This window comes from Anas acuta, chromosome 12, assembly GCF_963932015.1.
Source record: "Anas acuta chromosome 12, bAnaAcu1.1, whole genome shotgun sequence".
In the NCBI taxonomy this organism is placed as follows: domain Eukaryota; kingdom Metazoa; phylum Chordata; class Aves; order Anseriformes; family Anatidae; genus Anas; species Anas acuta.
In genome coordinates this window covers 13,037,008-13,054,226 of record NC_088990.1, presented here as the reverse complement: position 1 = coordinate 13,054,226, position 17,219 = coordinate 13,037,008, and the positions used below count along the sequence as shown (strand labels likewise).

Genomic DNA, 17,219 nt, shown 5'->3' with positions numbered 1-17,219 from the left:
GGAGGATCTCAGTGATCCCAAAAGCTACCCAAATAAGCCTTCGACGTCAAGAAAACAAACAGGAGCAAAGCAGCAGCTCTGCTTCGGGGGAACGTGACCTGTCCTTTGAAGCACGGCTGGGCAGAGGTCCTAATATTGCTCCAGGGCCTGGAGAAAGCACCGAGAGCCGGGAAACATCTTGATTAATTTTTCTTTTTTTTTTTTTTTCTTCCCCTGCTATCGCACATCAGCTGTTTAAAAAACCCCCAAAACATGTTTATGAATTTAATGTATTTAAATAGCTCCAAATCTGTTTAGCTAGGAAGGAAAACAACTCTCCCACCCCAAACTTCCCGTGGGCTGGGACCTGCTTGGCAGTCACCCACCCACGGGCAGCATCTCAAGCCCCCCCCCCTTGGGCTGAAAGGCTAGTTTTGGGGAAAAAACAGGGAGAAGATGGACGTGGGGAGCATGGGGGGGTCCCATGAAGCAGGGGAGGGGGCTGCTCGGCCACTCTGCTCCACCAGAGCCCTGAGCAAGCCTTCTCCATCCCCCTGGGGGGTTTGGGGACACCCAGGCAAAGAGGGCAGCTGAGAGGGGGCACCAAAAGTGTTTGTATGTGGGGAGAGCATCCAGGGAGGACTTTTAAGGAAATATAGGGGGAAAAAATGAAAAAAAAGTCTTCCTTCCTCCTCCTCCATCAGCAGCTTTCCACAAGGAGGATCAATGCAGCCCACTGTAACTGCACCGTTGTTCCATTTTTAATTAATGAAAGAAAAAACTAATCATTGAATTAAACTTCTCATTACTCCAGCTGAATACCCACTAAGTAAATTTAATTACTGTACGAATTGGGTTTCTCCCTGCCTGTTTCATTAGCTACTGATAAAGACGAGGTGGGGGGGGGAGAGGAAAAAGAGAAGGGCAGATGGGAGCAGTGCATGCGGGAGCAGGGGGCAGTGATTCAGCAGGTTTCAGGGGCTCGGGGAAAGGCCCCTGCATCCCTCCTAGGACAGGGATTCCTGGGGGATAACCCCAGCCCTACAGCCCCACGGGACAGGGCACGACAGCCCCATATCTGTGGGGCTGTCCCATATCCACAGGGCGGTCTCTGCCCCCAAAATCCTCCCCAGCCACCACTGCCATGCCCCGGGTTCGAGCTGCAGGTGAGATGGCACAGCCCTGACCCCGCTGGCTCCCATCACTGGGCTCAGATCCACACCAGCCCTCGATGCCTTCCCACCTCACGCAGCTCCAACTTCTGCCTCCAGGACACGAGCAGTGAGCTTCAGCCAGGAGCTGGCACTGACAGGAGCACGTGGAGCACACCGGGATGGGTGGCGAGCACCTGCTGCCCCCCACGGACCCGGACACCTGCCCGGTGCTTTGGGATTTTCGGCCTCCTGCTGGAGCAGGCATCCTGTGTGCCCGGGCTGCCAGGAGCCAGGGAGGTGCCAGCAGCACGCCCCTGCTAGAAAACGGGTGGCAAACACGTCCCTGCGGCACAGGTCTGGGTTATGGCACAGTTTGGGGCCTCTCCTGCTCTCCCCGCTAGGATCCAGCTCCTCGCTCCTTCCTCCTAAGGGCACAGCCAGCGTGGGGCAGGCGCAGCCCCATAGCACAGCCACCTCCCTTCCAGCGCTTCTGCAACATTAACAGGGTCACATTGGGATGGAGAGGGGGCAGGAGATGAGAAGTGCAGCCTCCTTTTCTAATGAGGCAGCCTCAGCTTTTTCTTTGTGGCAGGAGGGCTTCCCGGGCGCAAACAGCGATGGGTTTGGGGAGCGGAGCTACATCAGCTCCTCCTTGTCACTGCTCCACCCTGATGCGGTGCCCAGCGGGGCCAGCACCACTCGGGTGCCCCGTGGCCACCGTGGGGCCACCACAGCCCCCCAGGGTGGGTGCCACGGGCAGGAGGCTGCTGGCTGCTGGGTGGGCTGGGCACGGCGTGCGCGCCTGGCAGGCGGGAGCTTTCCGCCAGAGCTAAAATTAGCTCCCGCAAAGCCTCTCCTGCCATCCCCTCAGTCGGTGGTACAACATGTTCTGCCACCGCAGGCTCTTCCCAAGCTCGCTCTCACTCAGGAAAAAAAATAAACCCGCTGCGTGGTGCATGCCTCGCGGATCAGACGCCCGCGCAAAGCAAACAACCTCGCGGGTTTCGCAGCCGCCGCCTCCCCGCGCTGCTCCGCGGGGCACAGCCTCACCCCCTGCCTGCTGCTCGGGCACCCGTGCTGCCCACTGCTCCGGGGCTGCAGCTCCCAGCCCCAGCAGCAGCACGTTCCCAGGGGCTGGGCTGGGAAACCAGCGTTTGGGGGTTGTTTTCTTCACCCTCTTTGGGTTTCGGTGGCCGAAGCAGAGAAAGGTAACGCAGGTCGGCAGAGATGATGAATTATGTCCTTGGATAAATTTTAAAGCCCCGGTAATAAGGCGAGGCTGAATGGAACACTGTTTGGTCTGAAGTGAAGCTTTCATTTTGTTTGTAGGTGGCTTCCCCCCACACACACACTGGGAGAAAAAAAAAAAAAAAGCTAGAAAATTTTCAAAATGAAATGTCATCTCGAAACAGATGGCTGAAAGGTTTCATTTTGAAAATGTCAAAATCAAACTTTTCACTGTTTCACTTTTTCTCCCCAGCCAAAACCGCTTGCTAAATACAACCTGAATTCGTGAGCGGTTTCTGTTGACTGAAACCTGAATTATTTGGTGCATAAAGTCTCCAAACCTTTATTTATTTTTTTTAATTTCTTTTTTGCAGGTCTTCATACGAGCCCCCGCTGCGCAAGCTGCGATGGGGAGACGCGCGTGGGGCAGGCGGGGCAGCGGAGCCCTGCAGCATCCCCTTCTCCTGGCAGAGATGTGGGGAAGGACGACCCCAGGACCTACCGTGGCAGCAGACCTCGGTGGCTCCGGCTCCGTGTCGGGTGCTGGGGGCGCTTCCCGTGCAGCGCAGCGAGGCGGGGGTGCCGCGGCCCCGGCTGGCAAGGGCAAGGTCCTGCCCGGCTCATGGACCCGGCGCGGAGCAGCGGGGCGCCTCGCTCAGCCCTGCGGGACAGGAGGGGAGGGAGAGTGAGAAGGGGCTGCGGGGACAAAAAAACAGTGCTGTGCTCACCCCACGGAGCCCTACAGCTCCTGGCCCCCTGTAACCGAGGGCACAGGAAGGAGCGGCAGCTGGGGAGATGCCCAGAGGGCTTTGGGGTTGTAACGCACAGGAAGAGAACCCAACTATTTATAATGTGCTTCAAGTTTTCCTTCTCGTCCTCCCCCAAATTACCCCCTAGTGCTGACCCAGAGCCCTGCATTTCCCTGTGCTGCAGGGACTCCTAACACTCCCCGGGGAGCCGCGGGATCCCCGGGTGTCCCAGCAGCGTGTGACAGAGGAGCAAAGATCAGACTCAGAGCATGGTCAAAAAAAAAAAGGAAGAGACACCAAACCTTTAATCCAACCTAAAGTCGCAGCTATAAAAATCTGGTTTATGTTCCACGAGAGGCCAAGCAAAGAAATCACACGCTGTAAAATGTTACAGAAACAAGAGCTGACACCGGAGCCCGAGACCCAGAGGCCACGCTCGGAGCTCGGGGCGGAGGCTCCGACCCGTGCCCATTCCCCTCCTGCTCTGGCTCCTCTCGGGGGCAGCTCCCCTCCAGCACGTGCCACCAGATCCTGAGGCCGGTGTCAGAAAACCTGTTCTTGCTCGCTCACTAGCCCGATTGCTGGATGAAAGAGGATTAGACGCAGCTTAGGCTAAGCACCTCAGCAGCACCCAGCCGTACGGTGATGCTCAGCCACCGCTGCTGCCTCAGTAACACACACACAGGTATCTGCCCGCAGCCCTCCCTGCATTAACTCACCCCAGCAGGGATGATTCGGGGCAGCCAGGGCTCCCCAAACCTCATGGATAAGTTTTTTGGGGAGCAGGCAGGAAAGGGAAGACGAGGCAGGCACCAGGGGCTGCCCAGCAGGCGATGCCGCAGCAGCTCAGGAGCCCCCGTGCCCGAGCCGGGCACCTCTGTCCTGCAGGCACATCCCATGGAACCGGGCTTCGGGACAGAATATTAAGTAATCCATCAGCAGCATTAAAAATGGCCAGCTCTGACGTGTTTAAAGGAACACGTCTCCCTCTGAGCCCGCTTTTCAATTTGAGAATCTCCTTTATTTTATTTTCTTTTTTAACCCCGACTCCCCACTCCGCCGCCAAGCTGAAAACTCACTTTGCATCTCTGCATCTCCGCTGCCTGCTCGGAAATAAATCTTCAGATCCTGAACTGAACCTTCCCCATTCCCCTCCTCCCTGGAAGGAGCACAACACCCAGCAGCCTGGCAACGTGCTCTCTGCCCAGCCGGGACAGCGGGGTACGAGCAGCATGGGCAGGGAGCGGAGGCGTGGGAGGTGGCAGCCAGGTGGGAGTCGGATGCGCTGCCTACGGAGCACCTCTTGGTGCCAAGGACATGGAAAAAACAGTTTGTACACAACCCTTATCCCCGAGAGGTGGAAATAAGGGGGGAGCAGAGCTGGATCAGGTACGGGGAAGCAGCTCCCAGAGCTTCAGGGAAGGCTCCTCGGGGACATTGTGGGCAAGACGAGGGGATGGAGGATGCGCTGAGCATCATCTGGGGCACATCCAGCACAGGCAGGAGCAGCGCTCCTCCTGCCTGCACAGAGCATTCTCAGATTCAGCACGGAGTATTTATGAGTATTGAAAAAAAAAACAACGCCACGCCACAGGGAATTACGGGGCTTTCTTGTGGTTGGCAGCCGAGTGAAATAAATCTATCCACTGGGCATAAATTGTTTAAGCAAAAATCCCTCTCAACTTGAAAGTTTTGCATGAAAAAAAAAAAATAGCAACAAAAAGGGAAGGAAAACTCCGAACCCTCCTCATTTCTCTCCTCAAGGTCAGAGCTGCTGTTCTCTCCCGTGAAGGAGAAAGCCACCTTTCGCTAGCGAGCATAGCCAGAAGAAAGGAGAGGCTGGGGAGGCACGCGCATCGCTGCCTGCTCGGATTAGGCTGGATCTCTCTATTTAACAGGGGATTCTCCTTCCAAAGCGAGACGTGGGGATGCTCAGCAGAGCCCCCAGCACCTCCAGGGTGGGACCTGGGCATGGGCAGAGGCACCCGGGCTAAGGGAGGCAGCGGCCACCGAGGCTCCAGCCCCCGGGGAGCGCAGCCACGTGCCAGAGCCCCGCATCCAGAGCCCCCTGGGTGATTATGCAGAGCCTGTGCTAAGGCTGCTGCCTTAGTGCACTGCAGGCACTAAATTAAGGGGACGTTTACAGCCCACGATGCAGGGAAGCAGCTGCTGGAGGTGGACACGGTGAGAGGCTTCACCTTGGGGTGGGAGGCTCCAGGCAGCGTGAGCCTTCCTGGGAGTCTTCCTATTGCCCTGTGGGGCAGGGACAGGGACAGGACATCCCGGGGCAGAGGGACCAAGGGGCAGGATCCAGCAGGGACACCTGGCTGCTCCACTGTCGCCACCGGGCATTTGGAGAGCACCAACAGCATCGTCCCCACACCCCTGCAGCCTGGTCCTGTTGGGGAAGGCAATGTGCTTTAATTAACACCCCGACCAGGAACAACTGCTGCTCCTTCGTGGCTTTGGAGACCTCGTCCTGCCAACAGAGCCGCAGCCCCACAGCTCCCTGCCTCCGGGTGCTGCTCAGCCCCAAAAGAGTCCCTGCACTCGGCAAAGCCATCAGCAGAGGACGATTTGGGGCTTCTGTCCCACAGCAGGTCAGATGGGGTCAGGAAGCGCCTCTCCTTTGGCCTTCAAATGCGCAGTGAGCTTCAGGGTCCCAAACCCTGAACGTCCAGCCCCAAGCCTGGAGCAAGGATCCTGCTGCCTCAACCCATGTCTGGGGTGAGCATGTCACAGGGCACACATCCTACAAGGGACGGGGAAGCTGAAATCAGGGCTGAGGTGGCTCAGACAGCACCCACACGGCTTTCCAACCCCTTTGCAGCCAGCTTTGCATCCCACAGCCCAGCTGGGACATCCAGGGGCCACTTCACGAGGCCAGCTCAGGCAGCATCAGGAGTTATCCAAATCCAGGCAGCTGGACGCTAGCCCAGACCTCTCCTTTAATCACCGCAGTGATTAAAGCAAGCAGCACTTTTCTGGAAAGCAAGCTGCTGCGCCGTGCCTGCCGTCCGTCTTCAGGGCTGCTCGATGGCAGGAGCAGGGCCACCTGTAAGCCAAGGCCACGGCAGCCATGCCTGCAGCTGCAGGAATCCCGTTGTCTCCTGCAGCCACCAGCAATGGGGTATTTGGGGCACCGTGACCCCCTCGAGCACCACCCTACTATGCCTGGGCAGCTCGGGGAGGGGAGCACCCAGCAGGGATGAGGCTGAATTGCTGGTCCACATGCCTAGGCTCAGGTTATTTCTCTCCAGGCTATTCCAGCTGGGAACAGACCCCAGGCTCATGGGATGGTCCCAGCTCAAGGTCTGGGTCCCATCCTTGCGCCTCCACTGCTATGGGACACGGTAACACTGCCAGCAGCCTTCCCTGTGACTACAGACCCTAAAATCACCAGCTAAAGAAACTGGAAGCAGACACGTCCTGCTGAACAGAGCACTCGAGCAGCTGCTGAATGCTGCCGGGCAGACCCCACACGCTCCCCAGGGCAGCTCCCAGCCCCAAACCTCGGTTTTCAGCCCCTTACACCACACTCCAAGGCAGAAGGCAGCTTTATGTGCGGGCACAGGGGTGGCGGAGACCTCTTAGTGTTTAGGAAAAGATGAAGGGAGGGAACTTCAGTCCTGCCCAACGGAGCAGCACAGCCCAACTCAGCTCATCCACATCGTCCCAAAGCCCAGCGACTGAGGATTTATAGGCTCGGGGGCTTTATGCCTTCAGGGTTATTTCACACAGCTCCGGCCCCAAGGAGCACAACTCCCAGGGACCTCGGGGAGCCAAGAGGTCATCCAGGAGTGGATTTATTTTTATGCCCCATACGGAACCAACCCGTGCCAAACGCTCACCTGGGCTGCCAGAAGGGAAGCTGCCAAACTTGCTGAGCCGCCAAGTTGAACCGTGCCTAGCTGGGGATCCCAAACAGGGTAAAATCCACATTTAATACCCATTATCCTAACATCTCCCCATCTGTCCACTTCCCTCACGCGCCTGCAACTGCAGCGTGCCAGGGCTGCCTGATATCAATGGCACTTTAATTTCATCATTCCCAACTTATTTAGAGCAATTAGGAGGCAATGAGCACTCGCCGGGGGCCAGGCTGCACTTGAACAGCATCCAAGGGTTACCGCAGCATCGCGGGAGACCTTCAGATGGAATTATCCGTCGGCAAAAAAAACTTCAACAACAAGCCAGGCAACCCACAAAGGGAGGATAGGGTTTTTTTTCCTGCTCCTATAGGTCCCTTTTTAATTTGAAGTCAGCTGACAGCAACGTAAAGAGATGATATTCCTCATTTAATTAGCGAAGAGACAGCGTCTCGGGGTGGAAGACAAAGACGGATGGATGCTCTGCCTGGAGAAACCGGCAGGGGAGCGCAGGGACCCCTGCCAGCCCCAGCACCAAGCCCCTTTTTGGGGAGCCGGTTTTGCCATCGACTTCTCTGGGTGCAGAGGTAGAAATCAAGCAATTCTATGAATCCTACAGGCAGGCAAAGCAAAATGGAAACCGTTCCTCCTGTGCAGTCTCTGCTGGAGAGCTGTGCAGAGCCAGGGCCACCACGAAGGCCACCAGAAGGCAGCCAGGCTCCCTGCTGTCCCCATTTTGTGCAGGGCAGGTGAGCTGCCGAGGGAGGGGAGGGCTCCTCACTTCGCCTTTCGCCACACGCCCACACTCCTCCCGCACAGGCTCTTTAAATGCCTGCCTGCGTGAGAAAAGCAGTGGCCTATTTTTTTCCCCGAGCAGCTCGGCGCAGCCTCCACCTCGCGCACGGGTCTTATTTAGGATGCTTCAGACGCATCCGGAGGGACTCGGGGAACAAGCTGTGGAGAGAGAAGACTGAGTGGGCATCCTGAGTCACTTCACTGCTTACACAAGTGTACATAAGCATCTTCCATTTGAGCAAAGCTCAGCGCAGCTCCCGACGACTCTGGGGACCGGAGGGAAGTGCATCTTCTCCGGCACACTCTGCTGATGTGGAGAAGCCGCACGGCACCTGCCTCGTCCCGGCTTACCCACAGAGGGGTCGTCCCCACAGCCCCAGCCTCTGACCCTGGCAATTCCTCCACGGGGAAAGAGGAGCCGAGGGCTGCAGATGAGCTTTCTCCAAGGGGAAGGCAGAGCGGCGTGCGCACGCGGGGAGAGAAGACAAGCACAGGAATTACGGAAGACCCCAATCCAGAAGGAGGAGACAGCCTCGACCTTGAGCCCTGGCCTTGAGGACGACACCTGAGCTGCCAAACAAGGGTCTCTGTGCAAAGATCCCAAACCTGGTGCTGGGCAAGGTCACAGCCAGCTGAGGACATGCCCTGCCCAAGGCACCTCTCACCTCGCCGCTCCTCATCGGTGCTGGCTTACACCCCGCACACACCCAGCCTCTGCTCACCTCCCGAGCAGCACAGGCACTCCCTGTGCAGCCTTCCCAACAAACCTCCATCCTCCTGCAGGGCAGGACCACAGCCTGGGGCTCCCCGGGCTCTCCCCATCTCACCTTTCTGTCAGGACTGGTCCCAGAGGCACCGCAACTTCAGCAGCACGGGGGGACCGGGGTGCCCCGAGCCAGCCTGGAGCAAAAGCCCGGCCATGGTGGCTGTGAGCACCGATGGCTTCTTGTCACTGTGCCGCAGCGACCAGCAGCTCTTTCACCTCCTCTCATCACCATCTTGTCCATGGGATAAAAGCCACAAAAGCGCTGTCCCGTGCAGCCGAGGTGATCTCAGCAGCTCCCCAGGACAGCAGGGAAAGGGGTCAGGGGAACGAACGGAAAGCGCCAAGATATGAGCTGCTAATGAGGTGCATCTTCAAGTGCCACCAAGTTCTGACCCACTGATCTCACACCAGAAGCTTGACTTCTTTTCTGTGCAGTATTAATCCACATCACTCACACCTCCTGCCAGCTGCAGACACCTCGGGCACCTTGCGCTGGGCCCCTGGGGCTCGGTGCGGAGCAGGCTCTGCCCTCTGGCCACAGCCCAGAAGAAGCTGATCCGAGTCCAGCTAGGAACAGGAGTTAAACCCCAAATTATGGAGATCCCGAGGAGGGGAACATTTCCAACCCCATCTAAGGCAGGAGCCTGCCCACCCCCCAGGCTGCTGCAGGCTCCCCCAGCACCCGTGCCACCCTGCGCTGCCCCCCGTGAGTGCTCCCCCTGCAGCTGCATGAAGCCTCACCAGTTCCTTCCCCTCCACATCGAGACTGCCACAAGCCTCCGAGCACGTTTGGGTAGGGGCTGTAGGCGCAGGGAAGCCAAGTTGTCTAGCAGAAGGTTCCCCAACAGCTGAAAACGCTCCAACGGGGCTTTGGCCAAATATTTGAGATCCCTTTTAAAAACAAGGCCGATCCATAGCTGCTCCTAACAATCCACCCGACTGCTGTGCACCGAGTGCTAATAGAGACAAGTTGTCTCCTTCAGACCACTATATCGTGGCTGAGAGCATCAGGAGGGGAAGATGATGGGCTGGCAGAGGAAGCACATCCTTCCTCTGCTCCCCTCCAGCTGCTAATAGGAGCGCCAGGGCTCTCCGAATGCCATTACATCAGAGCAGCACAGAAGCAATAAAGCCCTGGAACAGCACATTACATATTCACCGACCTGCACGCCACACAAAAGAGCGTCCCCAGGACACCGCACGGGAGCCTGAAATAGCCAAGGCAAGGGCTGGAAAAAGCGCCGGGCTGGGCAGCCATCCACAGAGCCTGCAGCTGGCGTGGGGGCACCGAGAGCCGGGCACGATAAAACACTCAGCCTCCTCTGCCAGAAGTTTGGGCAAGCCCCAGATTTTGGGTACAGTCTGCAGAAAAAACAGCATCCAGACGAGGAACGCAGCGACTAGGGTGAGACCTGGCCGCTGGCTGCCTGGCACCGACCTGTGATCCTCCCGACTCCTTTATCTGCACTTCCAGAACTTCAAAATCTCGCTCCTGTGCCCTGTGCTCTGTGCTTTTCCCTGCCTGTGCTGCATGCACCTGGCTGCTCCCTCGGCACCCCACCCCGAGCCCCTGGCAGGCTCAGGGCGCGCTGGCACAGCCACATGGCGAGGTCACTGGGCTCTGCTCCACCACCACAAAGGCCATCAAACGAACCTCGGCTGGGCAGGGGGTGGCCCCGCTGTGGGATTTGGCAGAGGACGAGCTTACAGATGTGCTGGGACTGGGGTGGAGAGCTAGAAGGGGTTGGAGGCAGCACAGGGGCACCCCCACATGCACTGATTTAGGGCACAACCAAGGTGCATGACGGCAGAGGGGCTGGGACACCTGCAGAGTCCACCAGCACCTCGTGAGGACACCCCGAGGGTCTCCAACCCCCCTCTGGGGGAGCCACACAACCCCGAGCTGCCAGCCCCATGGCATGGGGACCCCATCCCTGCCTAGGCAGCCGGGGGGGGCAGCACACGGAAACGTAGCACCCCAACGTTTGGTGAGTTACTGTGGCACACCAGCAGCTCTGACCTTCTCTCTCCTCTCCCTTTTTACTGCCTGCCCGCTCCCTCGCCATCCCCACAGAGCCATTAGAAAGCAAATGGAGCTGGAGACGGCTCCGGCAGCCAACACCGCGCTGGAAAGGTCAGAGATGAGGGGGCTGCACCAAGGTGCTCCCGGGGGGCAGCTGAAGCAGGGGGAGCCCTGGGGAAGGATCCCTGGGGGGTAGGGACCTGCCCCACAGCCACAGCTGCCCCCAGAGAGCCCCACTGGGCAGGACCTGCACCTGAAAGCACCCTGCAGGTGGGAAAAGCTGAGCCAAATACCCCACAGCGCAGGCGCAGACCCCAGCCCCAGAGCACCACAAGGTGCCCTTGGCAAGGTTGGGGGTCCTGAGCAGGACCACAAGGAGGGACCAACGTGCAGAGGCTGGGCCAGGCTGCCCACCCCAGCCCAGGAATTACACACACAATGCGTGAAAAAGCCCGGCCCCAAGGAGGCGCACGGGGAACCTCACACAGCAGGGAAGCTGGTGCCTCTCCACAGCCCTGCTGGGGGGGCAAAACTCACCACAACGCCTTAGGAATGCACCAGAAGGCAGTGAGGGCTGGCTGCCCCCTCGGGCAGGAGCCGAAGAAGCCATCAGAGCCACAGCAGGGGCCACCAACAGCCAGGGATGAGCTCCATAAGGGCAGGAAGGGAAGCAGCCCGAGATGCACCCAAGCTTAGGGGGCTGGGCTTGGGCTTAAGAGCAGCTCCTGGAGCACCAGCTGGATGGCATGGAGGCTCCAGGGAGGCCAATTAAGGCCAATTAAGGCCAATTAAGGCCAATTAGGAGTGGCCCAGCTGCCCTGCTTGGTGTCCACCCTCTTCTCCTTGGCACAGCACAAGACCAGCACAAACCAGGTGCACGTTTTGGAGGTGAAGCTGCAGAAGCGTTTGCTGGGGCCCTCTGGCTGGCTGTGAAGCGCAGGGCAGCCATGTCAAAATAAAATAAAATAAATAAATAAAATAAAAACACCCCAAAAGCAGAAAAATATAAAGGGTCACAGGAAACGAGCAGCCCGAAAGCTCCCAAGAGAGAAGGGACAGCAGGAGGTAGAGGTGCCCGGCAGGGGCCAGGAGAGCGCAGCCCCTCGGGATGAGCACCAAGGGTTAAACGCTGCAGCAGCGACTTTCTGAGAAATGGAAAATATCACAGCTCTGGCAACACGTACTCCGAGTTTTCTAAAATAATGTCGGATTTTAATGTTTTAAAAAAAAAAAAAGAAATCTGGATCTGGGCAAAGGAGTGCATTGACATTAGTGACAGATGGGATGGAAAAATTTTGTTTGGAAAAAATACCATCTTTTGAGTCACACGCGTGCAGTGAGGAAAACAACTTAACCCCTCCAGTCCTCCTCCACCAGGAGCTGTGGAGCCACGTCCTGGTGGAGGAGGTGGCCCCGTGCCCATCCCGGTCGGTCAATAGAAGCCGAACCTGGTCCTAGCAGAGGGAGGGGGGAAATGCCCTAAAGAAGCCTTTCCTGCCCACCAAACCCAGGGGGCCTTGCTCAGGAAGGGTTTTATCATGCCAGGGGTGCTGGGGCTGTGCTGAGCCCTGGGAACCCCTCCAGCACCCCGTCCCCACCGGGACCCCCAGCGACCCTTGGACACCATCGGCCGTGAGCTACCTCCGAGCCCTGCAGAGATGAAAAATGTTAGAGACAAGACCTGGACCTGAAGCTCAGGAGCTGTGTTTGCTCGCCGAAGGTGGGCAGAGAGGAGGAGAGGGGCGCAGGAGGAGGAACGGGACGCAGCACGGGGCAGGGGGAGGAATTACAAAGCGTTTGCCCTTGTGGTGCAACTGGCTGGAGATGAACTCCCAGCGCTGCTGTTTTGACAGCCCGAACGCAGTCGCTCGCACAATATCTCTGTCTTGTTAAAGGTAATTACAGTTCTTCCTGTGTAATGAGATGGTTTTTAAAGGCCATTCAAAAGAAATTTTCTATAATGAGGTTAAGGGTTTTATGGTGTTATACATCAAGGGAGCTGGTAATTGGTCGGATCCAGGCAGCATCCTGAAGCAGGGAGATAGGAGGGTTTGTGAATAATAGGCTAGCACGGAGTGCAGAGTCTCCAAAATGTTTTGGTTCTGCAGGAGAGGGAGAATAAAAGTGGAGGAAGAGAGAGAAAGGAACAGGCAGAGAGCTGGGAGCAGCCTGCGAGTTGGCTGCTGTGCTGCGCTGGGCAGGTCCGGAGGGGCCCCATGGGAGGAGAAGGACAAGACGAGCAGCGGGTCCCTTGGGACAGCGTTTCTGCTCCAGGTGGCTCGGCTGCAAGAGCTTGTCCTGGCTGCTGCAGCCTCGCAGCCCCCCCATCCTCACTGTGTGCAGGAGGCGCAGAAGGTGCTGCCTGCGCAGGGGTCACGCTGCGCACGGGGGCACGCTGCAGGCAGTGGGGTGCCGTGGTGAGGTGCAAACCTCTCCGGCTGCTCGCTCTCCTCCAACAAGGCCTTGTGCAGAAAAAAACAAGGGGATCTGGCCCCCAGCACTCAGCCTGAGCCCTCCCCGAGCCCTCCAGCACCGGAGAGCTCCTGGCTTGTTGCTATTTCTGCTGCTTCCGCTGCCTCCCGTCTCCGCTCCGCGAGTGGGATCATTATTCCTGGGCACTTAGCAGCAGCTCCCCAGCACTGCTGCAGGCCTGCAGCATTTCTCCAGAGTCAGAAGCTGGTGGTGGCTCAGCTGCTGCTGGGGGGGAACAACGGGGAGCCGAGCTCAAAGAGCGGCTATTTTCCTGCCCCCCCCCCCCAGCCCACGAGCCCCGGGCACCGGCAACTTGAGAGCAAAGTGGGCTGATCCTCGCTCTCTCGGGATCTCCAGCCCACTTGTTGGCACTGAAGAGGCAGGAGTAGCAGTGGAGAGACAAGTACCTGAACTCTGGGAGGCTGAAGTGCTCGTCTGATTGAAAAATCAGCCTCTAGATGTGTGGAGGTTCACCCACCACTTGTGCTGGCGGTGCTGAAGGAGCCGGACGAGTGTGCAGGTGATGGCAGGGGAGGATGCTCTTTGCATCGCTCCCACCTCTGCTGTGAGGACTGCTGGCTCGGGTGCTTAGGAAGGACTGGCTGAACCCTTCTCTTGCTAATAAAGCTAAATTCTCCCTCGACGCATCAGCTGAACCTTCTGTGAACTTCTGAAGGTGTTATGGTGGGGGCTTTTTCTTGCTTTGTTGCAGATTTCCCAAGTGTTACCTGCCCACACACCTGCTTTATGGGCTGTAACTTGCTCTTCACAACAGCCAGCCCCAGGCCATGGGGTCTCCTGCTGGTGTCTCACTGGAGAATTGTCTTCCCAAGATCAACTCCCACCAGGACGTGTGGGGCTGGAGTTAAAGCCCTTGGGAAACCTGGCACAGCTGTAGGTGGCAATTTGCAGCAAAACCCTCTAAAGAAGCAACTCCACACTGTTGCACTGTGCTGCCACCACCGTCACCTGCAGAGAACGGGGCCACCATCCCCGTCCCCACCACCTAGCACCTACGAATTGCATGCTGAGGAAGGAGCTAGGCGCTGCTTGCGCGGTGCGAGAGGGGCTGAGCAGCAGATGTGATGCTTCTCCGACCACCTCTCCATCACCGTGCGCCCGGGCAAGGTCACCAAGCACCGGGCTGCGGGTTTGGGGTGGAAGGAAATGGGATTTCTCTGAGCACTGTCAGCTGCCTGCTCCCAAAATCGCAGAGAAGGAAAGGAAATGCTTCCCCAGCCCTAGGTTTCCAACCACACCGAGCGCATCTTGCAAGATGCCACCGGTCGCTGGGTAACAAACACGACTTGCCTTACTCTGCCCGAGGAGTTGCATTTAACAGCCTGCCTATTTATGTTTTTTAAAGAGCAATTAAATATTAAAGGCATTTAGCAAGGTTTAACGCTGCAGTGAGTGCAACAGCTTGGACGCCGGCGATGCCAGTGCGGGTGGTTTCAGCGCGGAGGTGCACGGGGAGCCCTGCGCAGAGCCCCGAGGGCTGCAGGGGGCCCTTTGGGGCAGCATTTTTGGCACCACGTCTGCTGTGGAGCTGGGCTAGGTGGGTGGCAGGGTGCTGAGACCGTCTGAGAGGCACCCACCTGCAGCAGACATCTCCAGCAGGACGTGGATGCTTTTGGTTGTGAACCAAAACCTTCCTCCACTCTGAAAGGCTGAGATCACAGCCACTGCGGGAACAGGACTGGCTTGGGAACCCGTCGACTGAGCGTGTTTTCGTCAGTAAATACCGGTTTGTTGAAATTCAAAGCCTTCCCCAAAAGGATCAATTGTGACAAATTACCCATTTCACAAAAATTCTGGGAAAAAAGCTCGGAGGGGTCAAAGTGTCCCATTTCTGACACATGCAAGATGAAAGAAAATCAATTTTTTAGGTTAATAAATCTAAGGTAATTTATAGTATTGCAAAAAGAACTAGGAATGAAAAGCAAGTGTCAAAATGTTTTGAAATTATTTAAAGAACCCTATTCAGTGGAATCAAAAAGGTGTTTTTTTTTTGAATTTTACATCTCTGTGGCTGGCGGGAACTCCTCTCTGGCACCTCCCGAATTGCAGGGGTGGGGAGATGCTTCCTCAGCGGGCTCTGGTCTCACTGGCGTGACCCAGCACTGATTGCTGCTGCTGTTAACATCACAGGGGAGGGAGGCAGAGGCGAGGCTCCCCTGCCTCAGCCTGTGCTGGGTACACGCAGCGCCAAGAGGGCTCCGGGGCTCCACCTGGCTCTTTGGGGGCTCCCCTTTCACAAACCCCACACGGCTGGACTGATGCTGAGCAGAGCGGGTGTGCTTTCCTCGCCCTCCTCGGACACGGCTGTGTCCCCAAAAACCCCGCAGCACCACACCCGGGCACTGCGATAGGCGTCTGGGCGAGGATAAAGGCAGCACAAGGGGAAAAGAGGCCGACAGAAATAAACGAGGCCTAGATAATGAAGCAGCAGCCAGCGTTTCCAGCGACGAGTAATAGGCAGGTAGATCAAACAGGCGCCCCGTTAGGGGCAGAGGCAGCGAGCCGCTCCCCTCCCTCTCCCCGCGCGCTTCTTCCCCCTCTCCCTCCTCTCCTCTCCTCTCGTGCCCTGCTCCCCCTGCATAAATCTTTCATCCAGACTAACGTCTCTCTTCATAAGGAGAGAAAGAATTAAATATTTCACGAGACTGCAGTCAATCTTGCGGGGCCTTTCTGTTGACATTTCAAACATATATTTGACATTGCTTTCTCATTCCCTCCTGGCGGAGCGGAGAGCTCTGCAGAAAGCCCATTACCCTCCGCGCGGAGGGGACGCCGTGGGCTGTTCGAGGAGCCCTAATGGGAACCGAGATGGAGGCAGCAGGCCTTTACCTCCCTCCGTACCCAGCCTTTTATCCCTTTTCTTCCCTGCCTCTCCCTCCCCAGCTCTGGGAGCACGGGCAGCTCCTGGGCTGTGCTTGGTCCCTTCCGTACGGAGCAGGTCGAGCCCTCGCCGTGCCCCAGGCAGCACCGAGAAGCCACCAGCTCAGGATCAGGCATCCTGGGGGAACGAGGCATCTTCCGTGAGCTGCCCTTTGCTCCTGCCACCGCTCCAGGCTCTGCAGCGGTTCCCTCCCAGTTCACCGCCCTCCTTGCTCAGGGGGTCTCACCCGCAACCGGAGCCCCGAGGGCTGGGCAGCCTTCACCCCACGCAGGAAACGAGGGAGGAGAAGTGCTGAGGGACACTTCTTCCCCAGCACCAGGATTTCCAAGCACCTCTAAATCATGTAAGCCATCTCCAATAGCTTCCCGGGGACCAGAAACCCCACTGCCAAAATCTCCAGTGTCCCTCCTGTGTGCCAGGAGGCAAAAAAATGCAGCGCTCTGAGCGCTTGCAGCCAGGCTGGACAGGGCATGGTGACACATCTCCTCCAGCCACCACGGTGGGGTGCGTGCATGCCAGGACTACCAGCAGCTCATGGCACAGTCAGGGGGAGCCCATCTCAGCCCCGAAATCCCCCAGCTCGGCAGATCGCGGTGCCTACGGGGGTAACGGGGGCAGTTTCCCCTGCACAGCACCGCAGCGAGCGGCTGCAGGCTGGAGGAAGGAGGAAGGCGCGGAGCTGGTTGCAAAAGCTGTGCGGATTCGGAGAGCTGTCTCCTTTCTAATGAGGTTTTACAAATTGTTTCTGAGGTCCTACAGTTCCTCCGGTGTGTCAGTTGAACGAATCCCATCCTTCTTTTTAAGTTCTGCGTTTAAAGATACATTTCATCCCCCTGTTAAAATATTTCCCGATTCCTAATAAAATTACCGAACCGAGATTTTTATCTAGTTCTACCCCTCTGACTCAAGCTCTCCCTGTAACCTCTGAGTCCTCCTTAGATCAGCAGAGCTTCATGTCTGCAGATCAAAAGGAAAGATTCATGATCACCGGTATTTCCCCTGGAAACACCCGCGACCCACGCAGGCTCATGTAATGAGATCCAGTGGCTGGAAGTCAAAGCTGCGAGCTGCAGAGGGGACACCGGGCTTGGAAGGAGAAACGGAGTGGCTGCCTGCTGGCATGCCCAGCGGGACCTCGCAGCCCAAAGCAGAGGTCCCAAAACCACGATGATCCCCCAGTGCTGCCCATGTGGGGCTGCCGGCGTGGGCATCCTGCCCCCGTCACCTCTTCCCCGTGGTCCCTGCAGCCTCCGGGGACGGTGGGGACCACGCGGTGCTGCAGG

General features: G+C 57.6%; 1 protein-coding gene across 4 annotated transcripts in view; it reads right to left on the bottom strand.

The window, feature by feature from the left end:
• Positions 1–17,219, bottom strand: part of LINGO1 (leucine rich repeat and Ig domain containing 1) — a 115,392-nt gene that overhangs the window by 42,191 nt on the left and 55,982 nt on the right. For 3 of the 4 annotated variants that reach the window (XM_068695324.1, XM_068695326.1, XM_068695327.1), the window contains one exon: positions 2,863–3,021. The exons of the other annotated variant lie outside the window; for it this stretch is intronic. The gene's annotated coding sequence lies outside the window, so the exon portion shown is untranslated. The remainder of the gene's footprint in view (positions 1–2,862; positions 3,022–17,219) is intronic. 4 annotated transcript variants of the gene reach the window in all.